Raw genomic sequence first — 22,640 nt, forward strand, 5'->3', positions numbered from 1 at the left:
TAAAACTTACACAAGAACACAAAATTAAAAGACATGCACCTTAATAGGATAAATCAAGGGATTTGTTACCAGGCTAGATATTGAGCTTGTTAATATTAAATTTAGAAAGAAAAAAGACTCTCTTCAAGGTAACTTATTTATGCAATGACTCAGTATTATGACTTTAGATTCCTTTAAATCAAAACAATCAGGGAATAAATAGTTAACTACATCACTTATGTGAGGTGATGACCATATTAATTGTCTTGATCTTGTTAATCATTCCACAATGTATATGTATATCAAATCATCAAGTTATACACTTTAAATATATACAAATTTTTATGTCAATTATTCTGCAATAAAGTTAGAAAAAAAGAAAAAAATAATAAAAAACACTTAAAGACAGCAGCAACAGGTGTCCCCCAAACATGGAGTCTTGAAGCCCAAGTCTTACCAGAATCAGGATGAGGGAGTGGTGGGTTTAGGTGGGGCTATTGGCTATGCCCCTGCTTGCGGCCTAGCTGCACATCACCGCCCCTCCTTCCGCCACCCCCAGCTTTCCTCTGTTTTTCACTCATGGAAGTCATCAGGCAATTTTTTTTACCTAAAAGGGACTGAGTATCTTCTACTAAGACTCTGTGGGTGTGGTTTGAAGTCCGGAGATAGTCGTACTTTTATATGGTTTTACAATGTCCAGCTATGATTGGTGCAAGATATGGGAAGTCTGACCCTCAGGTTTCATCGAGTGATTGTCCTCAATTTCCTAGGTTTTGGCTTCAGTGACAAACCAAGACCACATGACTATTCCATATTTGAGAAGGTCAGCATCATGGAGGCACTTTTGTGGCATCTGGGGTTCCAGAACAGTAGGATCAACTTATTGTCTCATGCCTGTGGGGATATCTTTACTCAGGAGCTGCTCTATAGGTTCAAGCAGAATAGATCTGGTCAACTTACCATTAACAGTCTCTGTCTGTCAAATGGAGGTATATTTCTTGAAGCTCACCTTCTTCTCCTTCTCCAAAACCTTCTCAAAGAGGGAGGCATGCTGTCACCCATCCTCACGTGACTGATGAACTTTGTATTCTCTTGAGGTCTCTCCTCAGATTTGGGGCTGTACACCTGACCCTCTGAGAGTGAGAGTGAGCTGTGGGACATGTGAGCAGGGATACGCCACAATGACAGGAACTTGGTTATCAACAGTCTTTTGCAGTATATCAATCAGATGAAAAAGTTTAGAAGACACTGGGTGAGAGCTCTTGTCATTGTATCTATTCCTATTCATTTTATCTAAGGGCCATTGGATCTGGTAAATCCCTATCCAGAGTTTTTGGAGCTGTACAGGAAAATGCTGCCGCAGTCCACAGTGTCATTCTGGATGACCATATTAGCCACTATCCACAGCTAGAGGATCCCATGGGCTTCTTGGATACATATATGGGCTTCATCAACTCTTTCTGAGCTGGAAAGAGTAACTTCCCTGTATTACCTCCCCTATTCCCTTATCTGTTGTGTATTCCACTTAGGAAGAAATGCCACAAAAATCTCCTGGTTACCAAACACTATTCTCTCACAAAAGTCCACCTGACTCACACTGGTGAACAGCATATCCTAAAAGGCTAGCAGAAACTCTACGGGTGACCTAATAGTTCACCTCCCATTCCTTTGACATCTGATCAGGTGTGACATCTGATCAGGCCTTTGTCTTTGTGTTATTAGGAAATTCTGATGGGCATACTACTCACCGATACAGAAAGACAGACAGACATTCTTTTGCATAAAAGTCTTTGAAACACTTCTATGGACTTTTCTGAAATATTATATTTAGAAATGCTCATTTCTGGCCCAACCCTGATTGAAATTACGTGTAGTAAAGAATAAGGAAGTGCCACCTTAACCTTGCCTAGAATGGCTTTAAGTTCTCTAAGCAATACAACTTTAACTGAGAGCAAGTCTCCCTTGTCATAACTTTGGATTTAGTTTCATTAGCTTCTTCTAATTGAAGACATTTTGTTAGATTTTGATTTAAATAAAGCAGTATTCTAAGTATACTTTAAGACTATGATTTACCTACATGTATTTTACATATATATATTTTTTTTCTTTTATAAGGATACTAAACCAGCAGAAACTTACTCTGGCAGAGTAGTTTAATGTTATTAAACATGTTTTATTTCTGAATAAATTGAACTAAATCCAAAATATTTGCATAATTTCCTAAAACCACAGGACATTAAGGACAGTAGCATCTGTGTTGGAGATTTACCATTATTTGCTATTAGAACTGGTCTTTCCAACTAATAACAGTTGGACTCTTCATACTTCAGTGCTTAGAAGCATGTCTCTCCTGAGCTAGAGTGGAGAGGAAGGGAACATTGTATAGTCCAAGTTAGCAGGCTGAATATAGGCTGATTGCTTAACTTCTCTTTGGTTGCCACAGAGAGAGTTCCTCATGTAACTCAGCAACTCCTGTACTTCACAGACAGGAAAGTTCCAGAAATTTTAAGAACAAAGTCTGAAAGTTATATGATCAAGTGGTGCTGAATACTTTTATTTTTTAAGCCACAGTTTCGTTGTCTTAGTTAAAACAGGATTATTAAGTGATTATTTATATTTTTTAATTAGTAACTTCCAGCATAATGACTGAAACTGGAATAAGTGTTTATTTTTATTAATAAAAATGAATTTTGACCAAAAAAGATACCAGCAACAGCAAAAATACAATAAAACATGTATTTGTGAACATGCTCAAAAATGAGACAAATCAAAGCTCAGGAGGGCACATGTAAAAGGACATTTATTGTTCTTGGAAAACACAAAGGAAATAATTAATGGAGATGCTTTTTTTATAATAACTATAAACTGACAACATATAAAATTATGATATATCTATGTATAACATAGATATAATATGTATAATATTATATACAGATATGTGGATAGATAGAGATATAGATGTAGATCTCACTATGTGCCAAAGAGATGGCAGGTTTTCACAAGTAAAGGAGTAGAATTTCTGTTTTAGGGGATAAGGAAGAGCAATTGTGACAGAAAAGGAGGTGCCAGACAGTATTTAGGAGACATAGTAGTTAAATTTCTTAGTATAATTCTGACAACATTTATAGTTTTCATGAAAATAACCAATACATCTATTAAGAATGATCGGAATGCAGCGAAGTGAGAGAACTCAAAGAGCAGTAACAAGTTAATTTATTTAAACTCATTAGTTTAGCTGAAATGTTTAAGGTATCAACTACATGGTGACCCAGAACAGTGCCTTTTATAAGTATTTAATTACAAATACCCAATAGTGATATTTTGCATATCTCTGTTGCTGCATCATGACATTGACTGTCAGTGACTTCTTTAGCACTGGAAATAGGGTTATTAGAGCATTTAAAACTATTCAGACTAGAGAACCAATTCTAGGATTCTAGAAAGCCCAGAAAAACTCCAGAAAGCTCATCTGTAAGATTCTGTTCTTTTAGAACAAGTCCTGCTACTGAAATATGTATCAGTTACAGTTCTCCAAAGAAACAGAACACACACACATTGTAGTCACTATGCTAACATTAGTAAGATATGCATATGTAAGAATGTGGGAAATAAATCTGTCAGAACTTCAGGGACCTTCAACTTCAGTGAAATTTCTAGAAGTCCAGTGGTGTCCCTTCTAAGGTGAAGGATAAGTTGTGACATCTGTTCCCTAACAACCAGAAAAAAGGCACAACACTTATTTTGCCTCTGGATTTGGAGGCAACATATTCTTCTTTGTGTTCACTACTCCAGGCCATTTAGCAAGGGACCCAAAAAGCTGCTTGTTTTGTATGGGGCCCATAACATACAGTCCTGAGATGAACAAGGAGATCATCAATCACAGAGGCAGAGAAATAAGTCTCAATAAAGGGAGGATGAACATCTAATAGTATGCAGATGAGGGTGAAGGGCAGATTTCTGAAGCAGTTAGCCTGAATAGATTAGAAAGAATGGGCTAGATGAGGTAGGTAAAATTCAAGGGGCGAATTTCAGGATAAAAAATATTGACATTTATAAGAAAGGCAGTTGATCAAAAAATATAATAAGATTTTAGAAGTCTCCCCTGAAATCCTAGATTGCAGGTTCTTGCACTTTCAAGTAAGTTTGTATTTCCTATGGCAGTTTCACCTAAGGAATGAATATAATTTTTTTGTATGTAGAAAGATTTATTTTTTCTAATAGCAAGATAGTATGTCATCTGTATAAGATTATTTTGAATGTGCTACAAAACTTGCCTCTGAATTTCAGAGTGCATTAACTGATAATATATCAAAAGACATGAGCAATGTCTTAGTAGGACCAATTTGGAGTATATCAGTTTAATTGCCTCTCATGATATAACTTTGGTTGTTACACTTATAATACCTTCATGTACCTGGGCTGTGTGATTATACCACCTGTTTCAGAGGATCCTAAAGAGGAAAAAAGATGTTGTAACCTAGTCTAAATTATATACTCTAAATTGGAAAAGGAACGTAGGAGGGAGAATTTCTCCTGCTCTACCCTAGCTTAGCTCAATCTTATTTAATTTGGGGAGATATAATTTCATGTTTTAATGACATAGAATACAAAATATTTTAAAAATGTGTGTCCTCAGAAGAAATTGTTGTATAAGCCATATTTAAATGTAAGTCCTATACATCTGAACATCCTTTTAAAGATTTTCAAGTCAGAAAATACTGACCCAAAGAGTTAGTGTCACATATTTTCTTTTTTTCCTAAACTCTAGAAGTTACCTTTAAATTAACAAGTAAATGATTTGGGCAAAGAATTACATTAATTTGGTACTGAAAATTTATGAATAAATAATTATCTCATATAGCTATGCATTTTTATTTAAAATGTGTTGGATTAACTTTATTGATGTAGATTTTTGTTTTCGTCATGGAAAGATAATCAAAGTCACTTAATTCCATTTCCCATTATTAAATTATGACCATCAAGATTGTCCTAAGAAAACATTTGTGTAACAAAAAGTTGTTGCTGATTGTATGTAAGATGCAAGGAAACAGATGCAAATAAGTTAGAGATAAATCCATCTGATAAGAAATAACAATATTTTCAGAGGCTACTGTATCTCACTCTCATGATCAAAGAGAGATTTATCTTTTGTGCACCTGTGGCAGATTCATGAGAATGGCTAGGTAAGAAAGTAAAATTAATTGGGCATAAACGATACTTCTTTGTTTAAAATTGTACTACAGTAACTTAACCCTTTAATGATTATTTGAATCTAATATCAAAATCTAACCCAGGAGTAGGAAATTTTTATAGATCATGCTTCAGTGTTGTAGAACTTATAAGACCCGATTTTTAATGGATATTTCCTAGAGGAGTGTAGCTAGTTATGAAATATACCTTTACAGAAAGTCCTATATGTAGTCAGTTACTCACCAACCTGTAATAAGATATTAAAAAATATATTAATTTTAGTTATATAATTAAATATATGCATCCTATAGTATGAATAAAATTAATAATATAAACTTATGTGTTTAATATGCCACCTTTGTTCTCTCATGTAAATGTATGTAGACATAGTAGCCCTTATAAAAAACACTCTTTACACACTACATATATTATTTAAAAGTTATAAATTTTACCATGTTGACCCAACCAAAATAAAAAGTTTCTACAATTCTCTGAAATTTGCAAATCAATAACACAAGATCTCTAAATATATAGGTGGTCATTTAAATTTACATTATTTGTAAAGCACTCATTTCCTAATATATCACTCTTCTAACTTACTACATCAGAAGACTTGGTCTCTTGACACTACTCAAAATCCACCGATACATATAAGTAAAAATGAATCTAAATATCTAGTTTTCTCGGATGATCATCTCTCTAGGCAATATTTATAAAAGCACAATGTAGCACCACTGATCAATTTGTGTGACTGAAGGAACAATTTTGTATGGCTCCATACAAAGGCTCTTTTTTCACAGAGAAATACCTTCTGGAGTTATACATAGGCTTCCCTTAAATCTACATCACTGAGTATAAGAGAAACATTACTCCTAGTGTAGGGTCAGTTATAATAAGGAGGTTGCCATATACAAACACATAACTAAAGGTACTTATTTGAACTACACTAATTTGGATTTATGATTATTTTTAAAATGCTGAAGTCGAAGGTTACCTTTAAAAAACACATTTCCTACCTACGTATTTGCCACATTAAAAGGACAGGTACCATATTTAGGGAAATTAAATATCCTCAATACTCTCAGGCACTGTAATAGAACACATGACACACTTGATAGTAAATAATGGGTATGTGCTTACCTTCACGGAGAAGACTATTAAAATTCTGTGTATATACATATTATTAAAATTTTGAATCATTATTTCTATGAACATGAAGCTACTGAGTCCATTTGAAATTTTCTACAAATCAAATAGTCAAAATAGTCAAACAGCATCATAGTTAACTTTTTTCTAGGAGACAAGCGAAAAATATTAGCCGATTATTCTTCACGTTTGTGGTGGGGTACAGAAAATGACTTGAATAGCATTATGAAGGGGTTATTTTGGCATAAAGAAAAAGTAAAAAAAAAAAAGAAAACCTTAGTTCACAAGGTTGAAAACAAAGGAGATGAGTAGGCTTGTTACATTCTACTTACTGTAACTATGGAAGCAATCCAGTTACATTTTGTCAAGGATGTGGGTCACCTTAAAGCCAGGAAGATATCACAAATAATACCACAAAATTATTTGTTTCCACAAGTCTTGATGATTGGATGTAACTGTGTGTTCTGTGATAGCCATAGACAAGTATTAGAGTGGAAATATTTCATGATCTGTCCAGATTTATTTCCTATGTTCTTTCTTTCAGCTCTTTCCACTTTCAGCGATTCCAATGGTTAAAAACAATTCTAAATTACCAAGTACCCAATATATTTATAGTGTTCTGGCTGAGACCAGGTGCATAAAAAGCAGGCCAAAAATACTAAGTAAAACTTTATGGAATTGTTACATTAATAAGTCAAATGAAAGTAAAATATTGGCAATTCATATGTTTTAATCTAACATAATCATAGAAGAATTGTACACTTTGAACTGAAATGGTCACAAAGAGACTATCATGTCCAATTTTCAATTTCTAGTGGGGAAAGTGATTTCCATCATGATGATATGACTTATCCAAGACCACAAAAGGAATGATAGGCATACATAAATGTTAATTTTATTAAAGCAGAAGAATTAAGTAGACCATAACTTTTATGCCAAATAAATTAATCACTTTAGAGATAATTTAGGCAGTGTGTATTTGTTTAAGATATGGTTTCTGACTATAACGGGTATATAGAAAGAAACTATATACTGAATATATTTACATGGCTGAAAATATACTTTATGTATGAATTTTAACTACACTAATTTGGAAAATGTGATCATTAATAAAAAGCTAATATGGTGTATTGCCTCATATACCTTAAATCACATAATATAGATAGGTGTGACACTGAATTCCTTATTCAGTTGTGCTAGCTTTCATGTTAAGGAAAATACATTAATTTATACAACTGATATTTATTGATGTCTATTAGAAAATAACTCCATTAGGTACTATAGATATAAAATGTATATATCCTGTTCCTAGTTCTTAAATGCCTAATAGCATATGTTTTTTGTTTGTTTGTTTTAAATGAAATATTCTATTTTTCAAAATGTGAGTTTACTTAGTGAGTTAATTAATATTTAAAGGTATAAAATAAGCCAAATTTCAAAGAGATACATTGATAGAAATGTCTGAATTAATTCCTCTGATGAAACTAGACAGCTTTTCATAGAACTTTTAAAATTTTTTATACAATTTTTATAGGTTACTTTTCATTTACAATTATTACAAAATATTGGTTATTTTCCCTGTGTTGTACAATACATCTTTAAACCTATTTTACACCCAACAATTTGTACCTCCCTCCCACCAAGCCACCTGTATATTGTCCCTCCCTCCTTTCCCAACTGGTAACCACTAGTTTGTTCCCTATATCTGTGAGTCTGCTTATTTTTTGTTATATTCACTCATTTGTTGTATTTTTTTCCCTAAATTAGTGTAAATTGCTGACTTCCTTCCTCAGAATTACCACAACAAAAGACCAAAATAATGGAAATAAGAATAACTGAGATAAAGTCTGGGAAATAGATTTTTTTTTTCTTGGAAATGTTGTAATGAGGAGGTAGTTTGTCCAGACTACATATGTCCATCAGAGTATGATACAGGAAATAAACTTCTAATTCTGCCCTTATTTCTTTCCTACCTTGTTTTAGGGTATTCAGAGCTTGTCTTTCAAGTGATATCTCAGCCCTCTGTTTTTAGAACAGCAGAGGGTTAAAATCAGGACAATTCAGAAGCCTGCTCAAAATGAGAAGCTGAAAAAAAAATTGTGGACTGACTAGTTTTGGAATGTACATTTCCCACCTCTAACCCTCTCTACACACAAAGCTGAGGAATCTAATCATGGACAGTGATTCTTACACTTGGATGTACATTGAAGTTACCCGGAAAGTTTTAAAATAATTCACACAAAACTAAAAATGAGACTAATTAAATCAGAATCTCTGGATGAGATACTGTTATCAGTATTATTTAAACTTCCCCAGAAAGTTTCCTGGTGGTCCAGTTGTTAGGACCCTGTACTTTCACTGCCAAGGGCCTGGGTTGAATCCCTGGTCAGGGAATTAAGATCCCACAAGCCACACAACCCAGTCAAAAAATAAAAGAATAAAACTTCCTCATATAGTTCCAATGTTCATTGGAAATTTGAGAAACACTGAAAAGAAGAACTTCTTCTTAATGTTGTTTCTCCCTGGGAGACTGAGTGTAAATCTCCTTCCAAAGAAGTTATTCTGTGATATGAGAAATAATAAATAATGTTTCTTCATGCCTGTAGTTCTCTACCCCTTGTGTTATTTGAACCTAGCCCATTCTTTGTGGCTATAGTCTTGATGCAGACTACAGTGTATCCTTTGGTCCTTACCTAATTCTCACTGCAAGAAATAGGAGCTTACAAATAAATCTGTAAGCTATCTAAGGAATACTTTTATTTCAAAAGAAATCAGCAAATAGATCAATCACAGATTCATTGAGAAGCAGATGTTTTGTAACTTTGGAAGAACAAATAATAATAAAACTTCATATACTAAACACAATAAAAAAGATACATGTACTAATACTATCATCTACAAACTGCAAAAGAAAAATAATAAATATCAAACAAAAATGCATAGATCAAAAACAGAGCTGAACTAACACAGTAGATAGGGTAATTAAAGAATGTTTGCCCATGGAAAACAAATTAGAAAATTAGAATATCAGAGTGAAAAATTCTTGCAGAAGTATCAAGAAAAGATAATAAAAGTTATATAATAGAAATGAGGAGAAATAAAATATAAGGTAGAAGTTTTAATATCTGGATTATAGGATTTATAAAGTGAGAAAAAATTAAAACTTGGGACTCAGAAATATTTGAATAGATTGTATAATTAAATGTCCCAGAATGAAAAAAGTAATATACTTGTAATCTTTCAAAGTTAAAGACCCTTTAAAATGCTAAAGAGAAGATATAAGGAACATTTCAGAGCTAGATACCCATAGTAAAATTTTAAATTATCAATGACAAAAAAAAATTATAAAATCTCAGAGAAGAAAATAATACTTCCATTAAAAATAAATCAGGGCTTCCCTGGTGGCACAGTGGTTGAGAGTCCGCCTGCCAATGCAGGGGACGTGGGTTCATGCCACGGTCTGGAAAGGTCTCACATGCCATGGAGCGGCTGGGCCAATGAGCCATGGCCACTGAGCCTGCGTGTCGGGAGCCTGTGCTCCACAACAGGAGAGGCCACTACAGTGAGAGGCCCACGTACCACAAAAAAAAAAAAAAAAAAGCAATTGGTATTGCCTAGTAAAGTTAACAATGCACATACCCTGATCCAGCAATTCCTTATCAGATGTACACTGTAAAGAAGCTTTCATATGTTCACCAGGGAGCCTGTAAAAGGATGGTCTTATAAATACTGTTCCCAATGGCAAGACACACACAAAAAGTACAAATGGTAGATTATATAAATTTGTCTCATTTCATTCATACAGTTGAAAATGATAAAGCTGTGAATAAATGAAATATAAATACTACCTTCAGCAGCATAGATAAGTCTCAATAACATAATATAGAGAGAATAGAATAGTAGAATAAGTTTAATTCTACTTCAGTAGAATTAGTTTCAGTAGAATAAGTTTAATATGATTTTATTACAAAAATGTGCAAAGCTAAATATTATATTGTTTAGAGACATAAATGTAAGTGGTAATGTAATGGATAAAATTTAAACACAATTATAGTATAGGATTACTACTGAGGAATGAGGAAGCTATACTCCTTCAAAAAGAGGGGAATTCTAACAATAATGACAAAAGTTTATTCCTTGGGATAAGTGGTGTTTATTAATTTAAATGGGGATTTATTTTATCACATATATTTTAAATCAGTTTAATAAAATACGTGGAGAGACAGTCTTTGGAAATGCATTAAAAAGAAGAGGATGAGTGAGAAAAATATAATAAAAATGTATAAAATGCCTATCTATTTCTTTAAGTAAGGTTGACTCAGTAGAGAGTAATTGAAATTTTCTTCTCCATTTACAGGTGTAGACTATGGGCATTCAGTGTCACATTCATTTTACTGAATCACTATAAGTTAAGAACACAAAGAAAGCATTTTTCTTTTACTACATTCTGAGTCTGAGTTTTGGGTCTCAGATAGGAAGTATGTACTTGGGGCACAGTCACAGGTTTACAAGTTTCCCAGTGAGAGCCATCTATGGCTATTGGCCAGGAAAGCCACCATCAATAGACCAGTGATCTAAAATGTAAACTAAACCTTAGGAAATTTTCTCCAGGCTACATTGCTAGATAATGTACATATATTTACTGTACTCCCTGCATGTACTTATTATTGCTTATCCTACTTATTATAGCTTAGGTAAGATAATCATTGTTTTCATAGATTTTAGAAGTGTGCTTTTTATTTTTCCACATAATTTCCTAGGACATGTGTAGAGGAAAATAACACAAAATTACATATAAAATAATCTTTTAAATTAATGTTAAAAGACAAATTAATCTTCCTAAACTAGAGTAGGTTAGTAAGAGATTAAGATCATCAAGGACCTTAATCTTTAATTCAATATTGAATAAATTTCATAGAACAAATAAATTAAGATTTGAAAAATTTTATATCATCCAAAATGTTTTCTTAGGATATCACTACACTAATTCCTATAAAAATTAGAGATTAAATTTATTTTGAAATTAATTTTACATTAAAATAACATGAAATTTTACCACAAAGCAATACTTTATTGAAAGGATTTTATTTTCATTAATTAAATGTCATTTAGATATTGATTATGCTTATAATATAAAGTTGAGCTTTAACTGACTTCAAAAATGACTATTGATAGGGAGAGTCATGTGTACATATGTAAACTATGCTTAAATTTTAGAGATGCTGGAATATAGAAAAGTTATCAAGCATACATATTCTGTAATGGAACAAGCACAGCTAGAGGAATCACAACATTTGACCATAGTGTTACAAGTTTAAATACATTAAACTAAAGGTGGAAACAATAGGTTTGTGTGTGTGTGCATGTGTGTTATCCTGTATGGGACTCTGTGCTTCCTGGACTTGGGTGGCTATTTCCTCTCCCATGTTAGGGAAGTTCTCAACTATAATCTTTCAAATGTTTTCTTGGATGCTTTCTCTTTCTCTTCGCTTTCTGGGACCCCTATAATGCGAATGTTGTTGTGTTTAATGTTGTCCCAGATGCCTCTTAGTCTTTCTTCATTTCTTTTCATTCTTTTTTCTTTATTCTGTCCCACAGCCATGAATTCCACCATTCTATCTTCCAGGTCACCTGTCCATTCTTCTGCCTCAGTTATTCTGCTATTGATTCCTTCTAGTGTATTTTTCATTTCAGTTATTGTATTGTTCATCTCTATTTTTTTTTTTTTTTTTTTTTTTGCTGTACACGGGCCTCTCACTGTTGTGGCCTCTCACGTTGCGGAGCACAGGCTCCAGACACGCAGGCTCAGTGGCTCCGCGGCATGTGGGATCCTCCAGGCCTGGGGCACGAACCCATGTCCCCTGCATCGGCAGGCAGACTCTCAACCACTGCGCCACCAGGGAAGCCCTGTATTGTTCATCTCTCTTTGTTTGTTCTTTAATTCTTCTGGGTCTTTGTTAAACATTTGTTACATCTTCTTGATCTTTGCCTCTATTCTTTTTCTGAGGTCCTGGATCATCTTCACTATCAATATTCTGAATTATTTTTCTGGAAGGTTACCTATCTCCACTTCATTTAGTTGTTTTTCTGGTGTTTTATCTTGTTCCTTCATCTGATACGTAGCTCTCTGCCTTTTCATCTTGTCTATCTTTTTGTGAACGTGGTTTTTGTTCCACAGGCTGCAGGTTTGTATTTCTTCTTGCTTCTTCTCGATGTGTGCTCTTAAACAGAACTGTGTTCATGCTTAGAGAAACCTGAAAAGTCCCTAAATTCTTACCTCTGGCTTATTTTCAGGCTCTGTACACTCACAAAGTAAATCTATGGCAGAATTATAAATTGCTTGGCTGAGTGTTGAGGGTGTGCCTCAACAAACACACTGAGGCCCTCAGTTTCTCAGAGCCTCATTGATAGCAAGCATTTAATGAAATCCCTGTCCCTTCACTAGCTGACTACTAAGCTAATTGAGAGATTTTAGTGACCACACATGACATAGAATACACAGTTTAGAGAATTAATTCATAAAGTCACTAGACAAACAAAAAATAACAACAAAGCACAACAATAGAAAATCCTGTCCAGACTATATAATCTGTTTCTAGAGGTACAACATTATATTATTTTAAATGTCCAATTTTCAAGAAAAAAAATAAAACACATGGAAAACAAGAATATATATAAGACAAATTATAAATAATACAAGCCATCAGAGCAAATCCCTGGGAAAGCCCAGATAGTGGAAATCTATACAAAGACTTTAAATCACCTATTTTAAGTATTAACAAACACCAAAGGAAACCATGTTTAGAGAAATAAATTATGTATGAGAATATATCACTGAATAGAGAATATCAGTAAAGATATAGACATTATCAAAAGAAACAAAATTAACGTTTTGTATGTTGAAATGTAAGATGAATGAAATGACTTTATTAGAAGATCAACAGCAAGTATGTGCAGATCAAAGATAAAATAAACAAATATTAGAATGAAGATCAGTTCATATTGTCATATATGAGGAGTAGGGAAAAAAAAGAGTGAAGAAAATGAAAGGATTCTCAAGACCTGGGGGAAATATTGAAGCATACCAATGTCTACAAATTGGAAGTCTCGGTAGAGAGGAAATAGAAAAAGAGTCAGGAGGAATATTTGAATAAATAATAGCCAAAATTTCCCAAATTTAATAAAATATATTAATTTACACTTCCAATTAGCTCAATGAATTCCAAGTAGAATAAATGCAAAGAGATCCACACTTAGATCATAATCAAACTTTGTCAAAAGACAAGAGAAAATCTTGAAAACAGCAAGAGAAAAATAACTCATTGTGTACAAAATATTCTCAGGAAGGACTATATGTTGGTCAATAAAAACAAGTATTAATAAATGTAAGGGAATGAAATTAGACAAAGTATGTTCTCTGATCACAATGAAATTAAATTAGAAATAAATAACAAGGAGATATGAGAGATTCACAGATGTATAACATTAAACAACACTCTTCTAAATAAAAAGTATAACAAAGAAAAAAATGACAAGAAAAATTATAAAATAGAGATTAATGAAAATGATAATACAACGTGGCAAACTTATGTGACACAGCTGGGCAGTATTTATAGGGAAAATAATAACTATAAAAACCTAAATTTAAAAGAAGAAATGTGTCTAATTAATAATCTAAACTTCTTACCTAATTATCTTAAAAATTATTTTTAAAAAGCAGAGTAACTAAAAATCAAGCAGAAGGAAGGAAATTATAAATAATAGAACATAAATAAATAAAATACAGAATTAAAGCAAATAATAAGTAAATGAACAAACACAAGTTGGTTCTTTGAAAAGATTAATAATATTAAAAGCATCTACCTAGACAGACTGAGCAAAAAATCAACATAAAATCAGGAATGAAAGACAAAACATTACTACCAATGTTACTAAAAGCAAGAATTATAAATACAATACACTATGGAAAATTATATGATAACAAATTAGATAACCTAAAAGAAATTAATGTATTCCTATAAAGATCCAAAGTACTGAAATGGACACAAAATAAATGTAAAATTTGTATAGACTTATAACAAATAATGAGTTTGTATTAGTAAACAAAATTTATTTCATGAATAAAAGCATAGAACCAGATGATTCACTGTTGAATTTAACCAAATATTTAAAGAAAAACACTTTAAAAACTTTTTTCTAAAAAATATAGAATGGGAGGGAACATTTCCCAACTCATTCAGTGAGGCCAGTATTACTCTGATACCAGAAACAGAGAAAGACATCACAAGAAAGGAAAACAAGGAACCGGTATCCTTCATGAATATAGATGTCAAAATACTTAACAAAATTCTAACAAACTAAATCCAGGGACATATAAAATGGCTTATACACCATGACCAAGTAGGATTTACACCAGGAATGCATGATTAGTTCAACATATTTATGGAAAAAATGAATAAAATATGCCATATTATTAAGATAATGAGAAACAAAAACATGACCATCTCAATAGTTACATCAAAAAAAAAAAAAAAAAAAAAGCATTTGGCAGAATCCAGCACCTTTTCATTACAAAAAAAAGCACTCAACTAGGAATAGAAGGAAACGTCTTTATTCTGATCAAGTGTACATAAGAATACCCTCACTAACATACTACCACACTGTGAAAGATTAAAAACCCCTTTTCTAAGATCAGGAACAAAGCAAAGGTGTCTGCCTTCAACACTTTTATTTGACATTGTGCTGGAGATTCTACTCAGGATAATAGAGCAAGAAAAAAACATAAAATGCATCCAGATAGGAAAAGAAGGAGTAAAACTATCTCCATTTGCAGATGCCATTATTTTGTACATAGACGATCCAAGGGCATACACTAAAAAAATTATAGCTAGTACAAAAGTTCAACAACACTGCGGGATACAAGATCAATATATAAAAATCCACTCTGTTTATACATACTAGTAATGAAAAACCTAAACATAAAATTAATATTTACAATAGCAGCAAAAGAGTAAGATACTTTAGAATATTGTAGCAAAAAGTGAAACACTTGTACACTGAAAACTACAAAGTACTGTTGAAAGAAATTAAGGAAGACTTGAATAAATGGAAAAATCCCATGTTAATGGTTTGGAAATGTAATGTTGTTAAGATGGCAATATTCTCTAAATTGAGCTACAGTGTCAAAGCAATCTCTTTCAAAATACCAGGTGAATTTTTTGCAGAAATTGACAAACTGATTATAAAATTCATATAGAAATGCAAAGGACCCAGACTAGTCAAAAAATTTTTTAAGAAGAAAAATGTTGGCATACATTTACATTTTTCCGATTTCAAAACAATACAAAGATACAGTTATTACGACTGCATTTGAAAGAAATGAAGATAGATACAAATAACCTGTAAGTATATGAAGAGATGCTAAATAACATTTGTCATTTGGAAAATGCAAGTCAGAACTATGAGACACCACTTCACACCTATCAGGCAGGCTATAATAAAAAAAGACAAAATCAAATATTAACAGGAATGTGGAAAATTGGATCCCTCATACACTGGTAGAAATGTAAAATGTTCCGTCTGCTTTGGGTAACAGTTTTGTAATTCCACAAATAGATTAAATGAAGAGTTATCATAATCCAGCAATTCTACTCTTAGTTATACACTCAAGAGATATAAAAACACTTGTGAATGCAAAAATGTGTACCCAAATGCCCATGGAAGCATTATTTACAATAACAAATGTGCAAACAACCCAAATGTCCATCAATTGATTAATGGATAAGCAAGGTGGAAAATAAAATGGAGTATTATTCAGCCACATAAAAGGATAAATTAGATGCTACAAAATGAAAGAACCTTGAAGAATATGCTAATGAAAGATATCAGATACACAAGGTCACATATTGCATGGTTTCATTCACATTAAATGTCCAAAATAGGGAACTCTATACAGATAGAAAGTAGATTACTAGTTTCTAGGGGAAGGTGGGAGTGGAAATGGGGTGTAACTGCCTGCGGGCTGGGGATGATTTCTGAGTTTAGAGAGTGGCGATGATTGCAAAACTTTGCAAAAATAAGAAAAAAAAATTAAAAAACACTGAACTGTACACTTTAAAGATTCAATATTATTGTATGTGAATTTTTTCCCATTAAAAAAAGGGGAAAAGATCTTGTGACTGCTGAAAGAGAATGGATTCTTAAGGTCATTTTTTCTTAAGCTATTTGAATGGTATGTTAAATGATCTACACTCTCAGAGGCAATGCAGGGAAAAAATTAATGGTGATAAGCACTTACATCTAATGATATTGCCAGTAATTAACGATTGCTCAGTTTTCCAGTTACAGTTGTGGAGGGAGAAAAGGAATACTATTTTTTAATTGCAAATCAATAAAGACAATGAAGTAATAAATTACCCCCAGAAAGAATACAACATGCCCAAACACCAGGCTCTAGCATTCTTTTCCAGTTTTTCCTTTGATTTTGTCTATCTATATGTCATATCTTCCTCAAACCTCAAAAATAATAATTAGAACTTTTGGGAGAGTACAGGAAGGAGGTATATTTAAGGTGGTGAAATGAGCTAATTTGAACATATACAATTTTTATATATGTGGTCAAATTCCTTCAAGCAATGCTAAAATAGAGTTTTTCTAGTACTAATAAGTAATTTCTAACAGTAAGATATTTAAAAATAAAATAGAGAAGATAAATTATTCTTAAGCCTTTTCTTAAGGGTTGTCTCAATATCTCATTTAATGGATGAAAAGAATATACATTATGATTAGAATTAATTAAACTAGTCCTTACAGAAGAATTTCAGACATTCGTTGGAACTTTTAATAAGCTGAAAAACTAGCTTAAGAATAGTATATATAGTATTAGGTATTAGTTAAAATGAATTTCAAGAAATATCTAATAAAAATAGTGATTTGGAATCAATGTTTTCAATCCACAGGGCTTCAAGAGAAACTTTTTCTTCTCTATTGATGTATATATATTTTGTATGTTTTTTTTAAAATCCAACACAAAAGATGTCAAAACAAAGAAAACATTCTTCAACAGTGCAATACCTTTTTCTATGTAACTCTACATTCATTGGATTATGAACTTCTCTTTCATATGTATGTATGTATATACATATATATCTATATATGTTTACAAATAAAAATCAAAACAGTACCACAGGGATATATGTGTACATGCCTTTGTACTCTTAAATCTGTGAATGATTCATATTTTTCATTTTCTATTAAACAAAGCTTTTTTTTTTTTTTTTTTTTTTTTTTTTTTTTTGCAGTATGCGGCCCTCTCACTGTTGTGGCCTCTTCCGTTGCTGAGCACAGGCTCCGGCCGCGCAGGCTCTGGCGTGCAGGCTCTGGACGCGCACGCTCAGCAGCCATGGCTCACGGGCCTAGCCGCTCCGCAGCATGTGGGATCTTCCCAGACCGGGGAACGAACCCGTGTCCCCTGCATCGGCAGCTGCACTCTCAACGAATGCGCCACCAGGGAAGCCCCTAAACAAAGCTTTTAATGTTGAACATTTATACAGTAAGTAAATTTAACTATAATTGCAAATCCTTACCTGTCATACTTTCTTAAATATGTGAAATGCTTTAAATGGAGATGTAGCAGTATAGGCCAGTAAAAGAAATCTAAATTAAACCAAGAGTTTTGATTTTGTTATTTTGTTCTCCTTTATGTTTTATGTGTGTGTGTGTGTGTGTGGTTTCAAGCACATTTTTTTTTCCTTTGTCAGAAAACATTGTATGGTGATGAAACAAATCTTGGGAAATGTACTTTTCTTTTATAGTTGCTAGGTAGGGCCAATACTGGAATCCCAGTTTTTCTGGAAAAAGATATATTGGATTATCTGATTACCTGAGCTTATTCTGTGTGACAACAGGAGTCAGGTTGAAAGGAAAAAGGAGGAGAATATTTCTATTTGATTTTGGATTGTATATTCTATATTTTTTCCTGAAATGACTTGCATCATTTTATTCAGAACTTCTTGAAAAAACACATACTTGGAAAAAAATATATATTTAATAACAAGACATTCAGATCAAATGTACCAACAGTAATAGGGGTGTGAATACTGGATCCAAAAGTGATTAAATTTAAACCTGTTATATCTCCAGGATCTCTCATCTCCCAATCACACTACCTCGGAGAGAACCATCAATATTACCACTTCTTATATTAGAAATATTTCACTGAACAAGGAAATTGTATTACTGAAGTTATATTCTGTTTGGGGGAAATGTTAATTGTACAATTAAAAGGAACTCAGAGTAGGTACAATATTAGAAGCAAAAAGATATGAGGAATCCTAACCTATCCACATACACTTTTATGTTATACCTAAGGGTTCCAACTATAATATAAATTCCATGGATATTCTGATTAATGAACTAGTGGGCTGCTTGAAACATGAAAGCAGTAACTTTAATAGGCAAACACTGGCATTAGCATTCAGTGATATCTTCCTACCAGCAGAAATCTAATAAACAAAGAAGTATGGAGAAAAGATAAAAGAAAGACAGCATGCATTGAAACAATGCTTTTTAAGTCATTTGGAGACTTTTCTTTCTAATTCTTGCTTTCTTTAATGAACTTTCTTTAAAGAACTGTTGTGACTCACTGCAAAGGAGTGAAAGTTATATTGGCACAGGGTTGTTTCAAATTTCATTTGCCTACAGCAAGGTTTTGAAAACTACTAAAACTGTTACATGGAATGTAAGAAAGTAGTTTTCCAGTTACTAATGTCATTCTTACAGCCTCACTGATCAAAACTCATCTCAGGAATAAACTAAAAGCTTATCCACCAAAATGTGTCTCACATTTTTCCGGTGTCAGAACATGGTAGTGTATATATATAGTATAATGATTTCATTATATGCATTTTTATTAAATCCTGACTTTTTTGACAGACATTTCAAATTTGTCTCATTTTAATCATGCTTCATTTTTCAATGATCTTATAAAGTCATTACATTCTTTTAGCCCCTTTGCCTCCTCTTGTTTGATACAAGGCTAGTAATAAAATCTTTGCACCCTTTCTTGATCCTTCTTTTATACATGGATGGGTAGCTCCCTGCAGATGGCTTGGACTCTGCTACAAGTGGTGCTTCCCTTTCAGGCAAGGTGTTTGTGTTTGTGGGAGAGTTTCTCTGACAATTTTACTAATTTTTATACAGCCAAATGGCAATTTTGATACAATCTGTAATGGTAGCTGTGTGTGCATTTGTGTGGTATGGTTGTGAGTGTATTTGTGGTATGGTTTATGCACAGTGTATGTATGGCTCCAGTATCGCTCCTTCTCAAGGCTCTTCAATCTGTAAACCAAAGGACACACAATCACATGCCAGCACTCCAAATGGATGAAGCCAGTGGAAGAGGTTGACTATACTGAAGGCTGGAGCTGGAGCATATACAGTGTGTGCTTCACCAATAGGTTGACTGATTCTTTTCTTTAGAAACTGTGGTAGCAGTCATCTGAGTTCTCAGTTTTCAAGAGAATCTATAAACCCGCATTGTATTTGTTTTCCTAAGATTTAAAATACGTTTTGTATGTATCAACTGTGTATGAATTTCTGTTTTTTAATTTTTTAAATAACCTTTTGGCTAGACAAAATACATGTATAGGCCAGATTTAGCATGTGGGCTCCTATTTGTTATTTCTCCTTTAGGATGTATTGAACAACTTCTATTTTATCAAGTTCAGACTATCCTTTATGATATTACATTGAGGTTCTCCTGGATGACTCTATCAAAGATGGGAAGTTCATTTTAGCCAAGAATGTAATGTTAGTTAATGACTTAGTTCAGTGCTAAACATGTGGGTTAAAGTCTAGGATGCTTTGATGAAGGGTAAATATATCTGTACATTTTCATCTTTTACCTTAGTAAATTCTCCCATTTTATGATTTCTATTAAATACTATGCTTGCATTTTAACGTAAGAATAATGTTGACATTACTTACATTGATAAAGCTAACATTCCAGGCACAAAAGCAACATTTATCTTTTGGTTTCACACAGCCTCTGGTATGGTATGAAGAATTTGAATATTACATGGATCTTACTTAGTTTGAGACAATGGATTCCATCTACCAGATGACATTGTATTTGCCATTACGTACTCAATAAAAAGTAAATCGTGTATGTAGATTGTAATAAAATACCAAAGGACAAAACTTTACATTTTTGGATAATGAACAAAGGATCTTGAATAACACAAAATAAACTATAATTTGCCCATTTTATAGAGGACACTGCTTCTGGCTCAGAATATAAAGCTCTGAAAAGAATCCACTGGCCAAGAATAAAGTGGGGAAAGAGTCCCAGTTGCAACCAGAAACCATTGACAGCTTTTACTTTATACTGACTCACCCTTCTATTAGTGGGATAGTGTTATACTGATTATTTAATTATATATAATTCCTTTTGTTCCTACAATGCTCATATCTCTGCAAGCAGTACCACATTAAAATCTTTGGTGTAAATTTTTTCCTCATTTTTTTATATCCAGTTACTTTAAGAATCCCTAAAATGATGACTATGTGTCAAGGAATTTCAAATGATATCTTCAAGAGTAAAAATGAAGTTTCTCATTACTACAAATTTGAAATGAACTTATTTTGGTTAAAAACAGCTTTTTTAGAGCCAATTATATTATGGAAAAAGTGGCTTGAGGACACAGTTTCATATATATGTTTCAGTTCACTCAGTGAGAATTAATCATTCAGACTCTAATGGCAATGAGTCCTTCAATATTCCATTGCACTTCCTCTTCAGAACTTCCATTCATGGGATCATTAATAACCTGCGAAAAATTTACCATAGTATATTTAATTTTCTACCTATTCAATAGGTAATATCACCTAGAAGCTCTCATTATTTCACCCTAGCTAGTATCATTTCCAAATTTCTTTCTCCTTTTTTTTTTTTATAGTATTTCCCTTTCTTTGTCTGCATCTGGGATACAAAATTCCTCCATTTTGTGAAGCCTCTTCGGTTGTATCTTTGAAGACTACATGAAATAATTGGACATTTAGTTTAAAGTAAACCAAAATCAAATTAAAATAGAATCAAAGGTCATGTGGTAATAATGGGCTTGTTAGAATCCCCATTTTGTCAATGGACGTGGGGATAGGGAACTCTCAGGAAAGGGGATTGAGGAAAATCTGGCAACTGAGAAGATGTCCACTAGGAAATGTACATGCTAACTTAACATACAGAGTTATATTAAGTGCTAAATAAACACTATATATGTGATTCAGAGTATTTGTTTTTTTCTTAGCTCATATTCTTTCAATTTATCATCATTGAGTTCAATAATACGTGTAATTTCGTTCCTGAGTAAATATTTTAACATTGCTGAATTTTCACTGATTTGTTATTGCTTTCTTTCAAACATTCTCATTCTGGGGATATAAAAATCTTAGATGTTAATTTTTCTCACACAACAGAAGACTGAATTCTAATAACTTGGAGTCCTTTTCTTAAGCTGGCAATTTGGCTACTTTTTATCAATTAATCACGTTAATTTTGTTGTTATTTCAGCAACTAAAACCCAGGTAAGTAGATTTGTAAGAACGAACTTTTTAAGTGGTACCTGTTAGAAAGCTAAATTAAATTTCAACTATATATTTGTGGAATTAAAAATAATTGAAAACAAATTTTAGCATGAGCAATGCTGGATAATCTCAATTTAGCTTTTGCTTTCAAAATAGTCATATGTATCAATACTTACATAATTTTAAATTCATACATTTGCTTCTTAATGAATACTTTGATTAAATAATCTATTGTAGTAAAACACCAATAACATTACAGAATGAAATAAAATAAATCGTTTTTTAATATAATAGAATATAATATTCTACACGTATATCAATTATCTGTGGGAGTCTATTAGAACTGAAATGGAATGGATAACAATGCCAATATAAAATAAAGGTAGACGTACACCCTCATGAGTATAGAAGAAATATTATTTTATGTAAAAATCTTAGGTGGGAACAAATACTGCCTGTAAAGAATATCATATGAAATAAATCAAATATAATCCAGTTCCACTTATACTGAATGAGAAATATAAGATCTTTTTCCAAAACTTATAACCTTAACCACTTTCTATGGTTGTTTGTGCTTGGATTCTATTTCAAGCCATATTTTTTCCTTATTTAATTAGATGAGAAAAGAAGGCATACATACACTTCATAATTTGGCCAACTCATATCTTTATATAGAATTAAAATCAGATCAACCCAAATGTGTGCATTCTGGCCTTTAAACACTTAAGAACTATGTTGGTCTA

The 22,640-nt window shown here is 32.6% G+C and overlaps 1 pseudogene; it reads left to right on the top strand.

Moving 5' to 3' along the window:
• The first annotated feature begins 325 nt into the window (after positions 1–325).
• Positions 326–1,443, top strand: LOC132413792 (mesoderm-specific transcript homolog protein-like; annotated as a pseudogene).
• Positions 1,444–22,640: the final 21,197 nt, after the last annotated feature.

The sequence above is a fragment of the Delphinus delphis genome, chromosome 18 (assembly GCF_949987515.2).
Source record: "Delphinus delphis chromosome 18, mDelDel1.2, whole genome shotgun sequence".
Lineage (NCBI taxonomy): Eukaryota > Metazoa > Chordata > Mammalia > Artiodactyla > Delphinidae > Delphinus > Delphinus delphis.